Below are 18151 nucleotides of genomic sequence, written 5' to 3'. Positions count from 1 at the left end.
TTAGTGTTACGCATTGGTACTGATCTTGGGGTTGAATTCTGGTCATGACAAGACCAAAATTTTAGAGGTGGCAAGTGTGAATATGAGTAATGAATGAATCAATCCTATAAATCACTAATATTATGGTGGGGTGGATGGTATAATTGCAATAGAATGGCTGTTCACCTGACCATTCAAAATTTTGTTTGGCACCAATGGACTGTCACGACCTCACTTGATCATATCTTGAGAACTAATAATTAATGTGGTAAATAAAAATTATTTCAATAATCATCTTGGATTTAAAATTGGTATTGGGGAAATAATTTGATTTGTTTTAATGCACTAGAAATTTGGGAATAAATGAACTGTTCTTTGTTCTTAGAATAAAATATTTTTTGTGTATGTCACTGAGTATATATATATATATATCTTAGTTCATGATTTATGTTGTATGTATATTGTATACTTGTTATCTGTATTGAAATCCAAAAAATAATTAACATACCATAATATAAACTAAACATAGACAAGTGATGGCAGCATTTATGTACTTAAATGTTATATGTTATTACAATTTGTATCATAAATTATGAAGTACATTTGAATTGAAATTTTAATTAAGTATTTAAACGTAAAACCAAATCTTGATTAGTAGTTAATAATTGTATTACATTATCAATAATATTATGCTCATGTTAAACATAAGATTCTGAAATATCCACTACAATTAAATATACATTAAGAAGTATTGGTTAAAGTTAAGGTTTTATTCATACAAATTATCTAATGTTAAACTATTATGAGTTTATAAACGCACCTAAAAGTATCTTTTACTTTAAAACCAGGTAGTCACCATAATGCCATCAATAAACAAATATGACAAAAAAAAAGTGGCTGCCGCTTTAAAAAACAGTCTTGAATAAATGCATAGGTATATAATCACTATTTTAGTCATAAAATCTTTGTATCTGTTCTAAAAGATAAAACATGTATATATACATACATATAACCATTAACAATAGTACATTTTATATATTAATAGTATAATATATATAAAAATAAACATTAACTATACTACAATTTATTCTATAGTAACAAAAAATAACTACATTGGTACAAAAATGTATTCTAATATGATGAATTATTGACGAGTACCTATTTATGTAATTATTATGTTTATGATTTTTTTTTTACAATAAAATAATTTCATACAAAAGATTTTGTATAGATACTTTTCCCATATTTCTGTATGGTTAATTATAAAGCCCTTTAGAACGCCAGACCCTTTGAGGTACGAAGCCGTGGGCATGGCCCACACCGCCCACGCCTAGCGCAGCCACTGTCGTCTTAAAAGACATTGGTGTCGAGATCTTTTAAATTGAAAACGTGCTAGTTTAGCAGACACGTTCTAATGGGTACTATCACTGGATAGCTTCCCTAATCACCGTCTTCTTGTCCATCATTATTTTGTTCTCCTATTTACTTATTGTATTTTTTTTTTATACAGATTGTAAATGTTATTTATATTTTTAATAATAATAATAATAAAAGATATTTTATGAGTAGGTACATTGGTAAACTACGTTTTTCTAGGACATTCGTTTTTTTCCTCCGTTTTTATCGGCAAAAATATCCAATAACAACAAAATTCAAGTATTCCAATCACGTGCTCTTCGTACTATCCTTACTGAACCTCGATACGTTTCCAATGATACACTTTATAAAGACTTAGGTCTTCTTACAGTTAATGAAGCAGTCAAACCTTTTTACAAACGTTTCCGTCCGCGTCTCCACAAACAGTCTAATCTTCTTATTGCAAACCTAGCTTTTGACAATCTCCCTGGAAACTCATCCCGTCGTCTACAAAGAAATTGGTGCAGAAACCTCTTAATATGATTTAAATTAATTTTATAATTTACATTTCTCTTAAATATAAAAAAATTCATATAAACAACATTTTTATGAATTTTTAACTCCAAAATAATTTGGTAATATTCGAGATTTGTATGTCTTATCAAAATTCTAACTAAATGATTATAACAATTTTTTGTGACTATAGATTTTCGGTATTTTTAATTGAATATTTAACAGCTTTGTGTGTGTATTACATTTTCTAGCATTTTTACCCAGTGAATAATTTGGAATCGACATTTCTAGAAAAAATTTAAATTGGTCATGACTGTAAATAATTCAAAAATAGTCAAAATATTTTGAAAATATTATCGTGGTTAAAATAAAAATAAAAAACTTTTTCCCGATTATAAAATTTACTTTTAGGAATTTTTTATTTTTAATCCCCTAAAGTACCTGTTTGAACGCGGTAAAGTTTAATTGTTAGTAAATAATAATAATTATTATAATCTGTTTTATTTATTGTATAGAACTATACCGTATGTCATAATTTTAATTTGTTAATAATAATTAAACAAATTAATAATTTATATAATAATGACAACCAGTGGCGTGCGGTGATTAATATTTTATATCGGGAAAGCGCTAAAATTAAATTTCAAGTTAAAACTCTAAAAAAAGGTATTTTAATATTATTTTATTGATAAAAATTACAATCTAAAATTTATTTATACATAAAATCCATCTGACTTTCTTGTGTCTATTACCACCTGTTTTGTATTGACTTATTATAATAAAATTAATATTTTTTTTTACTTTCTTGATTTTTAATCAAGTAAGTATGGTAATTGAAATGATAACAGTCTGAATTTTTAAAATTTTAAGAATTTGTGTTAATTAGGAAAATTATAAAAATGTAACTCAGTTGTAATGAGTAAGTGGATAATTAAGCTAGCTTTAGAATAAAATATTAATGACAGAGATCTGATATCACACCCAAGTGGTATAACGATTTGAATCCACAAAAACGTCGGCGTGAACAATCCCAAAATTTATATTTCTTAACTTTTCTCCAAAACTATTATACCTAAAAAGTTGGTTGATAGCTCATTAAAAAGGGATTATCAAGTAGATACAAAATGTGAGATTTTGGAAGCTCTGTAGTGAATTAAATATAAAAGATAAAGTTTTGAAAATCTTCACTGCACTTCTCCTAGCCAATGTAAATCTAACAAGATCCCTAACAACAAAATCCGCTCTACGGTTTTGGAGATCTATTTCACTAAATAAAAATGAAAATAAAATACATTATACATACATTTTGCATACAATTAATACATCTCTAAAGATTGAAAATCAAGAAAGTTTACCTGCCGATCTCTGACTTGGCAAGTGTTTTATTATTGTTTTTAGTATAATTGTTTACCTAATACCTATTATTTGTCTAAATGTATAAAAAATATTATTATATAACATAATAAAACATTAAATAATTTAAAAAAAATAATAATTCTAAATAACTTTAGTTTATAGATAATAGAATAATAGAGTAATAGAAATTATTATGTAGTAATTGTAAACTTATAATTATGAGCTTCCTGATCATTAGGGGCAACTAGTGTGTATTAACCTCTTTTTATTTACGTACAGTGCGTATTATCGTACAAATTAATAAAATATGAATATATTATTAATTATTATTTATTGTAAATTCAGTGAAATTATGAAACACTTATTTTTCAATAAATAAATTCCTTAAATTAAAGCTCACAAATATTTAAACGTGTTATTAATATTGAATAGATATAAATTACACTTGATTATTTATTATATTGTTAAATTAATATTTTCAATTGGTATTTCTTCCATCGGTTTTAACTGATCAAGTTCTGATTCAAAATCTTCCTGAAACAAATAAAATCAATATTTTACTTTTTATAAACCTTGGGCAGATCCAGGCAGGGGGCAATCGCCTCCCCCCCCCCGTTCCCGTTCTGGCTTAAGTTTTGAACGTAATTACTTTATAGTTCATTATTTTTACTTCGTAAGACATCATAGATATCATGTTTGTCATTTAAAAATCGCCCCCTCCCCGTTATCTTGACCTAGATCGGCTAGATCCACCCCTGTTATAAACCATACCTACCGGCTACCAGCCTACATATTATTTTAAGATTTCTATTGGTCTATAGACTTTCTCAAATTTTTGATATTATCCTTCCCCCCCACAAAAAAAAAAACAATCCTAAAAACATTATATGAATAAATAATAATTAAAATGCATATATTTATCAATATATCACGTATAATGAACACGTCTATAATCAATATTGCACGTGTGTTAGACAAAAACAGACAATCGCCGCTTCCGATCTACAATCCAATAATTCCAATGTAATATTATACACCAGGTGTGTGAATTTTATTCTACTATATATTTTGCTTTAATTTTAATTTACTTTAATACATATAATATTACATATTACATATCTCCTATTGAATAAATTTAAAAATTCTGATAAAAAAATTAAAATTATAATACACATACATATTATAAAAATTATTACATATTAATAAAAAAAATTATAAAAGATGTATGATGTATTTATTATTTATGAAAAACATTTGTAATTTTGGTTTGTTCTGAGTATTAATATTTTGATAATATATTTCTCGTACTTATATTACAATAACGATAATTAAGAGCATATTTTAACATACAAAGTAAGTGGCATTCATGCCACCTAGTGAAAAATTAGTGCCACCTTGTGGTTAATGAATGTGGCTTGTATCCCATGACCCATGCGGTCATGCCCCAAGTACCGGAGCACATAAATATTATTATTTCTTTATGGCTTACAGTGCCACCTAGTCAACAATTCTTAAAATATGCTCTACGATAATTGCAAAAAATGTGAAATGTGATAAAATTAGTTGTAATACACACATTAAAAAGCATGAATTGAAATCAGAAATAACCCAAAAAATATGTAATTTTTAAAAATCAATTTATTTCTAAATTTTAACCAAAAATGTTTATTTTTACGAAATTTAAGTCTTATAAACAAAGTGGTGAGTCTTATAACCGAATTTTTTTATAATGTATTTGGATACGTCCAGATTGTTTCAGACGATGTTGAATCTAATAAACGACTGAACCTTATATCCGTGAGTCTTTTAAATGGCGTTCCCTATGTATATTGATATTAGTGAGGGGGTGCGAGGGCAAAGCCCCCACGGCTTATTTTTCAAAGAAAGATTTAAGCCCCCCCCCCCCTTAAAATTTAATCAAATCTCCGCCTATGATACACCTGCGATAATAACCTGCAAATGTCCACGTCTACAGAGCTTGGAACATGCGAATCATGTAACTACCTAATCTATATATTTTAAATTAAAATATATCATGAACATTAATTAGGGTGGTCCTTAATAGAATTAGATATTTTATTTTTCATTTTTTGAGTAGACCCTTCCAATATATAATATTTGATGTCATAAAAAAAAATTTACGTTAAATTTGGTAATGATGACTTACTCCCTTCACGTACCTCAAGAAGGTTGAAAATTTACAATGAGTATTTTATGTTTTTTTTACATTACTTGAAAACAATAGTAAATATAATAAAAACACAAATATAAGAAACATAATATTTTCTATAAAAAACTTTTATACAAAATGTCTTCCAAATCCATTGGTTTCTTTGAAAATAATAAAAAACTAAATATTTTATTTACTATATCTAGTCGCTATAATGCAGTAGATATTTATAATATGTTAGTTTAGTTCATACTGGTATATTATAGAGAAATTATATTTAGATAACTAAATAAATATTTTGAAACTAATTTTAACATTGATCAAAATTTATGATCTGAAAACTGATATATAATATGTATGTAAATATATGTTACACAGGATATATTTTATGCAATAAATTCTAACAATATTATACAACCAAATTGTATAATGCATGTAAACTTTCACAAATATTGAAAAAAATAATAAGACATTTTTTTGTCTAATACTTTTATTTTAAAATTATTCAATAGTTTAAAACGTACTTTGTGGATATCCATATCAATAATGTAATTCCCTAAAATAAAATAAACAAATCTATGTAAGTTTCTAATGTTATTAAATTTCCATTCGTAATAATATCATCAGAGCCATAAACTAGGGTGAGGCGAACGAGGCGCTTGTCTTGGGCGCCTGATGTTGAGGGGGCGCAAAAATATTAAATGATTAACTATAGAAAATTAAAAAATGTATTAATTATTATTGTATAATACTGTATTGTTGACAATATAATATTTAAATATTTTGTATTACTACGCGCCGATCCGTAAACGTAAAATTATATTTTTATTATAAAATATAGGTATTTCTTAATTGATTACTCGTTTATCGCTTTACAATTATTATTGAATTATTATTAGTAAATAGTATTTATTATTAGTTATATATATGTATTTTGTTATTAGACATTAGTAATATTTATGATGTTATCTTAAAAATTGATTTTCCATTTAATTTTTGAATTGACATTACAGACTTAATATTGATATTCTTCTTACTAAGATGAGTAAGATAACATTGCGGTGCAAAAAAATTATGAAAATATTCAAATATCAAACGGTTCTTAATTTTTTTTGGTCATTCATTAACTAATATAAATTCACACGATTTGCAAAAAGTAGCGACTAAAATATAATGAAGATATAAATACTGCGGAAATAGTTTAGGAAATTAAAGGTTTTAAACAAGCAGCTTTATCAATTTTGCTAAATATTGAATCAGTAACGTTTTTAGGTTTATTAGAAATTATTCATGATATTAAGCTTAAATAATCGTATCCAAATATTGAAATGCTATAAGGATTTTTCTTTCAATGCCCGTCACAACAGCTTCGTGGGAAAGGAGCTTCAGTAAACTCAAATTGATAAAAGATTACTTAGGATCTACAATGGTTCAGGAGAGATTATCAAGTATGGCCATACTTTCAATAGAAACAGCAATCGCTGGCGAAATGAAGAAGTTGTTGACAAATTTTCTGACATAAAAGTAAGGAAAATTCTGTTATAAATAATAATTATTTTAAATAATTTTATTTTATGAGACGGATATGCTAGTAGGTACCTAAAAATTTGTAAATTTTAAATTGATTTGTTTAGTAATAAAAAGATTTGAGAATTATATATTTATATATTTATATGCTTGTGAGTTGTGGATATGTCTAAAAATGATATCGCTTGTTTTGCTCGAAACCTAATTACAAATGTTCAGGTTTTACCTAATCGTATTAGAAAATATTAATAGATTTGAGTGTGTTACCCCTACAGGCCACAACCCAGGGGGCGCATTGCTAGAGTTCTGCCCCAAGATAAAAAATGGCTCGGAATGGTTCTGAATAACATTAACTTAAGCATCTTTACAGATATTGTCTTCCTCCGTTCTCCATACACCAAAATATTCTACCCGGAAGCAATAGACCGCGATTTAAAATAATATTATCTTAAATCGCGGATTAGACATAATTATTAATATATATAACTTATTAAAAATAGGTACGTGTTAATAGTCTTTCAAATAAGAATTTAAAATTATTTGTGTATTGTATAATGAAAAAAGTTGTGGAATTCAAATTTTAAATATTATTAAACTAGAGATTAGACTTATGACAACTGACAATGCGATTCTACGGAATTATTGTAGTCTGCCTTTAAAAAGCCAGCCTATAGATCGCAAGACAAATCTAGACAATGTCAAATAACTTTATGAAGTATATTGTTTCTATTTTCTTCATGTTTATACTATATACTTTATATTAATGTTTATAATATAATAGGTATAAGAAAATAAAACATTTTTAAATAACTATAACTATTTGTATGTCTAGCAGGTCCAATGGATATGTCTAGTGTATTATTGAATATTGATATAATAAATACAAAAGTTAATTTAAAAGTACAGAATTGAAATATAATATTTACCTGGGTAATAATTGTTTTTTCTTATTTTATACATAGATGTATGATATATTTGATGAAATCCAACAGATCCTTAAAACATAATCATTAATCAAATTAAGTTTTCATTATTTTAAAAATAATGATTATTTTAATACTTTTTAATATTTTCAAATTAAATTAATAATAAAAGGATCATAATTTATTTTACAATTTATAATTGTTTCATTTTTAATTATATATACAGTATACCCTTAAATTTTCGTATCTCTTTTGACTTTTAGACTTTTAATTATAATTCTAACGTAATGTCGAGCGAGACTCTTTTTGACCAAAAACTTACCCTTTCCTTTTCGGCCGATTCAATTTTCGGTCAAAACGCAAAGTTTAATGTATACATTATGTCATAGGTACATATCGAAAATTATTAAAACCTATGTATAATATTTGTTATTAATTATTTTATAGTTAGATTTTTGACATTATTATGCATTAATTTGCGGCAAATTGTTAACTCAGCGTGTAAACGGATAATCCGATATTTTCAAATATGAATTTATGAAGTTAGTTTTATAGTTTCAAATAATTACTTAAAAATGTAGTGAACCAGCACTAACAAAAATAAGACAATGACAGGAATTATAATAACGTATTAACAGAAGAATAATATTTATACAAGGTACCAATGTTATATTTTAAATAATTTTCTATAAGGAGTTCAGTATTATAATATATAATATTATTATTATTAAACTTTTTGTTTTGGCCAAAAAAGAATAGGCTGAAAAGAGAAGAATACACGTTTTTGATAGTAACGGCCATGCTCGAAACGTCAATGAGCGAAAAAGGTCAAGTAGACTAAAGAATGCAACAAACATTGTCCACACTATTAGAATTCATAGAATTGTAATTTATCTCTGAAATGCGTAAGTTATTTTTTATGGATACTGAAGGAAATCGCTGGTTTTATGAACGTTGGAAAAATAAAATAAAACAATAGAAAACCTATTCAATAGTTACATGCATTCCGGTCATAAAATTGAGGAAAAAAATGTTTATAGTTATAGTCGAAACAGACACAATTAAGAATAATCCATGTCAAAACGTTATTTCTTATTAATTATTACTCATAAAGTCATAATTCAAGTCATGACTTAATTACTGAGAGTGATAAACTAATAAACAACAAATTTAACCTAACCTTTATAAAACTTTTAAACCTATTCTCTTCTGATTAAATATTAAGTGTTTAAATATTAGGAACCATTAATTTCTTGAAATAAACATTAAATAAATTACCATTAACTGTAAATATTTTGTAATAAATGCATAACAATATATCATATATCATTACATAAACATATAAATTCATTTAAAAATAAATTACCTTGTTTCTTCAATCTAACCAAATATGACATGTAATTTTCATTGTTTACTACAAATTCTAAATAAAACAATAGGAAACGTTAATACTTTTTAAATTTAAAAAAAAAATGTATTTTATGTTAAATTTAAAAATGTCATGATAATATGTAACTTTACAGTAATATAAGTAGTAACGCGTGTTTAGAAAGAACGTGATTCAGCGTTTACTTACGTAAAATACGTAATAACATTATTTAATTTACAATAACCTTCAGCACTAGTTAAACTACAAACTAATACAAACTGTTGTATTATCATATATTTTATGTTGTATCTTATAATATTCAATTCCAACGGAATGGACGTCGAAAACACTACTGAACTATTCTGACCATTATTAATGCCTAACGGCTAACCGTTATTAGGGCCACGGACAGGTAAGTCAACAATGTATTTTACGGTATTTAAAAAATAGGCCTTTCAAATTCAAACCTTATTATGTCTTCATAACACTATTACACTTAACATCATACACGAAATAATAATATAACCTCATAGTCAATCCTAACTGTTTGCAACAATCATAACATTATATATATACTATTAAATGGTTAACAAAATTACTAAATAAACTTAAAATTATAATACTCGTACTATCATCAGAAACCTGCTCTGAATTTCCTACTTCAGTAACATACATATTAAGTTTATAATTTTGAATTTACACACATTAAAAAACAAAAAAGTCTCGTATAGAATAATATGTATATAGATTATCTCTTTATTGAAGTGTATTATTTGGAGCATATAATTTTAATGCTGTCTTCTTTTATCCTACTCAAAATCATCTATAAACTCCGTTCGCCAGAGAACAGGGTCCAGGACTGCGCGGCAAACGAAAACATTTTATTGCCCACCACTACAATAACACGTAACGACTACAGCCCATATATCATTGGTATTATTATATATTAGTACCTATCTGTTGCTCTAGAGTGGGTGCAAGTTAGTGACAGACAGTGTATAGTTTAGTCGTTGAGAGGAGATTTTTGACGGAGTGATTGCATTTATGTTATTCTCATGCGTGAAGTGGTCATGGTCTTTCGAAGACCAGAATATAGTATTGAAGGATCGAATAAAGAATAAAAAAAATGTCATAACTTATGGGTGGTGAATAAGTGATTTTTTAATTTTTTATTTAATACCACCCATATCACTATTAACTACCAACAATTCCGAGTGATATTTTACGTCCACCTCGTTCAGCTTTTTACTAATACAGTACGCCAGTTTCATTGCTTCTCCATCCTTTTCCCGTTATAACAGCATTTTACTTACACCCATCATATTGGCGTTCTTGTGTATACCTCAGTTGAAAAGGTCTTTGGATAAAACATTTTGATCCAGCGTATTCACTAAAACATTCTAATATCATTCCAGTCTTAGTGATATTTTCAATGGTGATATTAATGTGGCGTAGCCCGCCATAAACTTCCGAAAAAATATAGTGTGTCCGAGAAACTTGTGCGACTAGTCTTCGCGTTCCCTGGTCAAATCGTTTCTTTGAAAATAACGAAGCCTAAAAATGTAATGTATCATGCACCTAATGGGCATTTGGCTGGTTGTTAGATTGGCCAACTGTAAGCTATAGACACACTCAAGGCTTGACAAAATATAAACTATAAATCATAATGAGTATACTTAGTAGGATGTTGTTGAACGTAAAACATACAACAATTCTCCAGATAGTCCATCAGGTCCAATTAATTTATCACTAGACAATTTAGATAGAACAGGTTCAATAGGACTTAAACCAAAAAACAATTATTAGGTAGATTTTTATAAGTAAGATGTTACAGATGAATTATTATCAATAAATTATTATTTAGCATTAACAGAACTATACCGTTTGGCGTTAAATCGGTTTAGGGCAGAAAATAAAAGTCTATTTATCATTTGTACTAATTACTCCATTCCGATGAACTGTTTTAGGTATATTTTTTCTCGGTTTATTTTACCCTAAAAATTTCCAAATTATTTTTTTAGATAAGTATAAAAATGAGATTCAGTATATTAAATAAATTGCTTATAATAGATTTTATATATCACTTTAAGACGACGCCATACCCACATGTGTTGTATCTGTCTTACTAACGTACATCATAAAAAATTTTCGTTTAGCAGAATGCATTTTGTGACGTTAGCTTTAATATTAGAGTAAATTTACCTATTATCAAATTTAAAGCTAAGAATATTATGTAGACAACGAGATATGATTTTATTGATATTACCATTTTAAAGTGAGTTATGAACATTTTAAAGTTGTTATATTTTACATAGCTGTAACTCACTTTAAAATAATAATATCATTAAAATCATTTGTCATTGTTTAGATAATATTCTTACCTTTAAATTTGATAATTGGTAAATTTACTCTAATATTAAAGCTAACGTCACAAAATGCATTCTGCTGAACGAAAATTTGTTATGATGTACGTTAATAAGACAGAGACAACACTTGTGGGTATGGCCTCCTCTTAAATGTTGTACAAAGCTAAGAAAATGCATGATAATTGATAGTCGTGTAGCCTAATTGATGGCTCAAGGGTGGTGTGGTATGTTTTAGTTAATAAGTTAATAAACATTAGAAAATTAAAGCTTAGACTTGACTTTATCAAATTCATTAATTAAACATTTACTACTAAAAATTATTTCTTTGGGAGAGACTTTTTAAAATCTATATTATTATAGTTTACTAGATGACCCGGAAAACGTTGTTTTGCCTAAAAGAAAATACTCTTAAAAAAAAACTGATACCTTTGATACCTTGGGCGGGTTCGCAACTCTTTAAATGACACCTTGACCCATTCGGCCACCACTATTATTGGAATTATGGGAGCGTAATAAGGTTGTTAAGCCCATGTAGTAAACTCACGTTAAAATCGTTTTCTCCATGATGATCCATTTTTTTGGTGTTGGCCAGGGGCCAAATTTTAACGATTAATTATTTAATATGGACAATTTTATAAGCTAAAGCTTGCTGTAGCTTTTTCAATTCGAAAACACATTCCGGAACTCAAAAAATCAATCATCAAAAAATTTTTTAAAAAATAGGGTCTTTCCAAACTTTTTTTCGTAAAAACCTTCTCCTGGCAATTACGAACAATTGAGCTAAATCGGCCAAGCCGTTCTCAATTGATGAATTGTTATACATTTTTGGCTCCATTTATATATATATATATATATAGATAACAATAAACATTTACATAAAGAAAATTAAAATGAATAATGTTTGATTAAGAACAGTAAATTTGAGTTTTTCATTCTTAAAATATGTTATAAAGTATTTGTAAAACAATTTTGATTAATTCAAAAATTAATATGAAAATAAAAATATATTATTAAATACATAATGAATAAACAAAATATTATATTAAAGCGTAATATTTAACATGCAGTTAATATAAATTGTATTAATGTATTATAATTATATAGGATTTACTCGTCAACACTTTCGGGACTCGAGTGTTTCGTCAAAATTTAATATTTATAAAATATTAATGTTTATTTAATATTTTAATAGTCATTTATGAAAAAAATTATATTATGATTAATTTTTTAATTTTCATAAAAACAATTGTATTCATCAAAATAAAAGTTATAATAATTTTTGTATTATGAACAATATTTCTATATTTTAAATTAAATTATAGTGAAATAATAAAGTCTTAAAATTATTTTTGGAAAAATAATATGATTATTATTATATCATTAAGTTGGACGACTTACTACTTTTCAACTTTTTGAATGTGGATTTATAGCCTATGCAAATTAAACATACAAAACTTGTTTATATTATTATAATTAAATAAAGAAATGGGTACCACTTTGCTGTAAACGCTGTACAAAAAGTGTCAAGTGGTCAATTATAGGTCTGTTAAATTTGAATCTAATATGATATATTTCATTGAATACCAGAGCTGAAACGGACGTGCTGGATTGGTCTATGCCTCTATGGGATTATATCACCAAGTGGTAGGATGCTTTTTTGATAAAACTATTAAATTCGTTTATTTTACTTTTAGTATTATAGTAGGTTGTTATAATTTTTTCGGAAAATATTGCATATTATTAGTATTTATTATTTAATTATTATAATAATATATTATATATTCAAACCATATTATATCAACTTATATAACAAACAATTTAGTAATATATTTCTGTAGATATCGTTAAATAGTTAACATACGTTCACAGTATCTATTTGATAATATATTAAAATAAATCAATAATGTTATTGTGTATGGAAAAATGTATAATAATATAAAGTATGTAAAAGTTTGAAGTTCTCACGAATCATGTTAGATATAATAAAATAATTTAAATGTGTTTTAACATATGTAGATTGAAAAACTAATGAAGAATCTTGTATTAAATTTTTTAATTTTAGATATAAAAATGAAATGTTTATGTATTTCTAGCTACAAAATACTAATTTACTAATTTTCGAGATTTTTATAGTGTTAAAATTCATACGAAATACGAATGATAAGTATTTGAATAATAAAAAGTTTTTCGTTAAGTAAATATGGTAAAATAGTGAATAAAATTATTTGTTTTTAAATATTTCGCTAACAGACTAGCAACAGTTGTTACTATCTAGTATCTAGTGTAAAATAACTTCGTGGTAGGTGGAGTCACCAACCGTACGTTCGGTTAGCCTTGTCTGTAACTATTAAAAATTATATTGAATGAAAAAATACTATAAAACTATTACTTTCTACTTTTTTGGGATCACGCATTCTTCCAACTACTAAAATACAAAAAATACATAAAATGTAAAGAATGTATTTGTAAAGTTACTATCATTAGATACTAACATTTTAGCTATTATGTTTAGCATATTTTTGTTTAAAGGATATTAGGTAGCAAGGTTTCCAATGAAAATATTTTTATTCGTGCGGAGCTGTGGTGCGTCCACCAATTTCATTGGATTTCTATAAATCTTGCTACCGTACGCACCACAGCTCTGCATGAATAACAATATTTTATGAATCTGTAGCTCCGCATGCACCGTGGTTCCGCATGGTTAAAAAATCCGCATTTTAAAAATATTTTTAACACCAAAAGTCCGCATGCCATAAAATTAATAAAATTAGCGCTTTATCGGCGTAAAAGTGTAAAACCATGTTGAAATTTAATTATTATATCTATATTATATCTACAAAGCGATATCTAATCATTGTTGCGTATACCGATTAATTTCCCATGTCTTAGTGAATCAATAAATTGATAGTGATAACTGATAAGTAATAAGTTGTATAACTATCATCATCTCTAAAGTTAGTCTAAGGTTATAAAAAATCTATTTAATTAAATTTTATTTAAATATGACAAGTAAGTAATACTATAAAGTTCAAACTATTTACAGTCAACGAAAAAATGTGCTGTTAGTGAAAAATAATTATAAATATTCCAAGTATACAGAATTAAAATTCGGGGAAATTGAATGGAAATGCATACAAAAAACGTGTAAAGTAAAATTATATACTATTGGCGTTGATAATAATTTTTTGCTAAAATCAGGTACACTTGAACATGAAAATATCGATACCAAAATTTTACACAAAATTAATAGCATGTCTCGTGAACACATACGAAATTTACCAAAGCTTCCAAAATCAATTTATGAATATATAAATAATACTAAGCCGAAAACAGTTAAAGACGAATATTTTATTATAACAAATGACCCATTAGATCATATAATTATATTTTCATACGATTAGAATTTAAATTTTATGTGTGATTCTCAGACCTTTATGTCGACGGTACATTTAATACTGTACGACATTTTTTCACTAGTTATTCAGTATTCATGCGTATTAATTAATGGTGAATTTATACCAATTGTGTTCTGTTGGGTATGATCGAATTGCACTTATTTTAGTGAGTTTAAAAAAGGTAATGGTCGAACTGCACTCGGGTAAAAAACAGGTAGTAGTCGAATTGCACTTGGGCTCAAAAAAAGTATTTCAACAAAATTATCATATACATTTGAAGGAGTTAAACATTTAGTAAACACTCATTTTCCTTCCCACTTACAGGCTTAGGACTGACAATGATTTTAATCATTGGCGTAGTTAAAAATGATTGTTTTATACATCACATTATGTTAATTATATATTTATACATTATAATTATTATATTATATTATTATACATTATATTATATTATAATATACATATTATTATTATTATTATACATTTTTTTTTTTAAATCGTCAAATTTAATTATTGTGAATATTATAATTTTTTTTTCGTTTTTATCATTTTTTGTAGTAATGACAAACTGCATTCAAAAATTCTAGCCTGGTAATACGCTTTTAAGTATATAAGTCAATATATTTTTCAATATTATTTATTTTTTTCTGATACCGTGTTGTAGATGGTCTTGTGTAGTTGTGTCAGTGTTCTGTATTAAAATATAGGTATCGATTTGTAATTGTGTTAAAACATCAATAAATACAAATATATTTGGATGTGGTGATGAAAATGATTTATTGAACTTCGCGTGGAACGACTCGCATGCATTTGTAGTTCTTTGACTAGAAATCGTATCTGAAGCCCAAATATGAGGCGGAAAAAGTCCTTCGTCAGAAATATAATTGTCAACTAAATAGTCACTAAATTCTTGAACAGCGTGATTGCCTGGGATAGTTGACATAAAATCATCTGTATAAGATTCGCCAACTTCAACTGCATTTAAAAAACTTAAACCAAATATATTACGAAGCCATTTTCCAATTTCTGTTTCAGACCTATAATCAGTTGTAAGTCCTAAATTTTGTATTTTGCGATACCATGATTGGGATAAATGGAATCTACAACCTATTATTTTACATAATGGAAACATTTCATTGATCGCATTATGGATTGCTCGTTCAAAATCTGCTACAAATAAATTGGGCATAAATAGTAAACCAAATTCATTGCACTTTTCAATAATTATTTTAAACATGTTTTTATACGTTTCAAAAGTTTTATTAGGAAGCAAAGCAAATATTAATGGTACATAATAATTATTGTGCACTGTATGCAATGTGAACATTTGATAAAAAAAATTTGGGCAATGTGAAAACGTGCCATCCACAAAAATAATCGATTTTTCACATATATATTTTAAATTTTTTTTAGTTGAGAATATTATAATGTTCTTTTCAGAATTGTTGTCCAGTAAAAAATCTTCATTAATATTTGTTTTATTTTTAATCTTTTAATAGTATCATGTGTATTATTAAGGGATTTTGGTAAAATCGGATAGTTTTTCCGGTGTTCGTGGTATGTATTTTTTCGTATTCTATTTATGTCGTTACTATTTAATTGTTGTGTTAATTCTACAGGAGAGTTAACAATTTCTTCCCTAATAATTTTGAATGGTTTATAAATACCTTGGTCAGCTGCTTTTCTCTTTGCTGAGTTTGAAATCATTTTCCGAGGTAAATTCAGTGGTTCTTCATAGTGATGTATTAACTCACACCGAAAAATAACTGTAGAACATTCGTCTAAATATAATTTTGAAAGACAACCACGATGAGTACAACGCCATTTACACCCTCATTTACAAATTGTTCTTTATAAAATGTATAACTTTAATACACAATTAAGTCACGGCCTCGTTCACTCTTAATAATTTTTAAATCGTCCATATTTACACAGCGACGTAAAAGTGAGTACTAAATGTAGTTTACAAAAGTCTATGTGTTACACGGTATAAAATATAAGTATTAATCTTATATTTTTATTGATAACTATTTATTATCCAGTTAGGTTCGATTCTTTTGTCGATTTTTGGTGACAATAATTATCTGCGTTATCTAAATGGCATTCACAAACTAATATATATAATGCTATTAAACAGATACGCTCGCCGTAGCGTTCGTAAACATAAGATTCGTAATATTTATAACGGGTTTTCACTATACACGTTCGACTCGTAACAAGTTTCCACGGTTTTTCCATTTTAACTCTTTTTTTGAACGAGTGCAGTTCAATAAATTACTACCTGATTTTTACCCGAGTGCAGTTCGACTATTACCTTTTTTCAACCCAAGTGCAATTCGACTATCCCGGTTCTGTTTGCTTCCAATTCCCAAATAAAAATAAAGATACATGTCTATAGCCATTTGGGAAATACTTAAAAAAAATGGCAATCATTAATCAAATGTTTGCAGCCGAGAACACTAGTGATCGATTTCGAAACGTCAACCCATTCAAGCGCGAAAGGTATATTACTTATTAATTATTATTATTATTTTTTTTAATTTGTCAAAAGGTGAATACGAATACAAGCAATTGGTCTTATCCAAGAATATAAAAACAAAGAATTCGACATAGGAAAATCACTTAAACAATTATTTGGTCATATGTATCTGGATCCTAATGAAGTTGAACTATTTTTTGAAAATTACATTAAAAATGACCAACCCAAGGATGTACGAATTAAAAAAAATATCACTTAGAAAAAACATAAGTACATAACAAATGATGCAACATTTCCACCCAGTATATTTGAGTCAAAGAAGCAACATTGAAGAGAACAACAACTGTGAGTCTTTTCACGCCAAATTTGGCTAATTTAATGCTGTATTTATTAAAAATGTATTAACAATGCAGAAAGATTCTTATATAAGGATGAATTCTGCCGATAATAACAACAATAGAATAAATTAGAAGTCAACTAAAAAATAACATACAACTTATAAACAAAAAAAATTGAATTATATCATAGCAACCAAATGAATAGATATAATTTTGTAAAAAGTTTGGCTTCGTTTAATAATATTTTATTTTCATTTATTTTAACTGTGGAGTTAAGGTGATATAATGATATATTACAAAATGGCCACGATGCATGCGAAGTTATGGTGCACTGATTTCGTTGTCGTTTTAGTTTATATTTATTTTTTATACCAGATACT

This window comes from Rhopalosiphum padi, chromosome 2 (genome assembly GCF_020882245.1).
Source record: "Rhopalosiphum padi isolate XX-2018 chromosome 2, ASM2088224v1, whole genome shotgun sequence".
Lineage (NCBI taxonomy): Eukaryota > Metazoa > Arthropoda > Insecta > Hemiptera > Aphididae > Rhopalosiphum > Rhopalosiphum padi.
The sequence above is the reverse complement of the archived record's forward strand: the minus strand, read 5'-3'. Positions refer to the sequence as shown.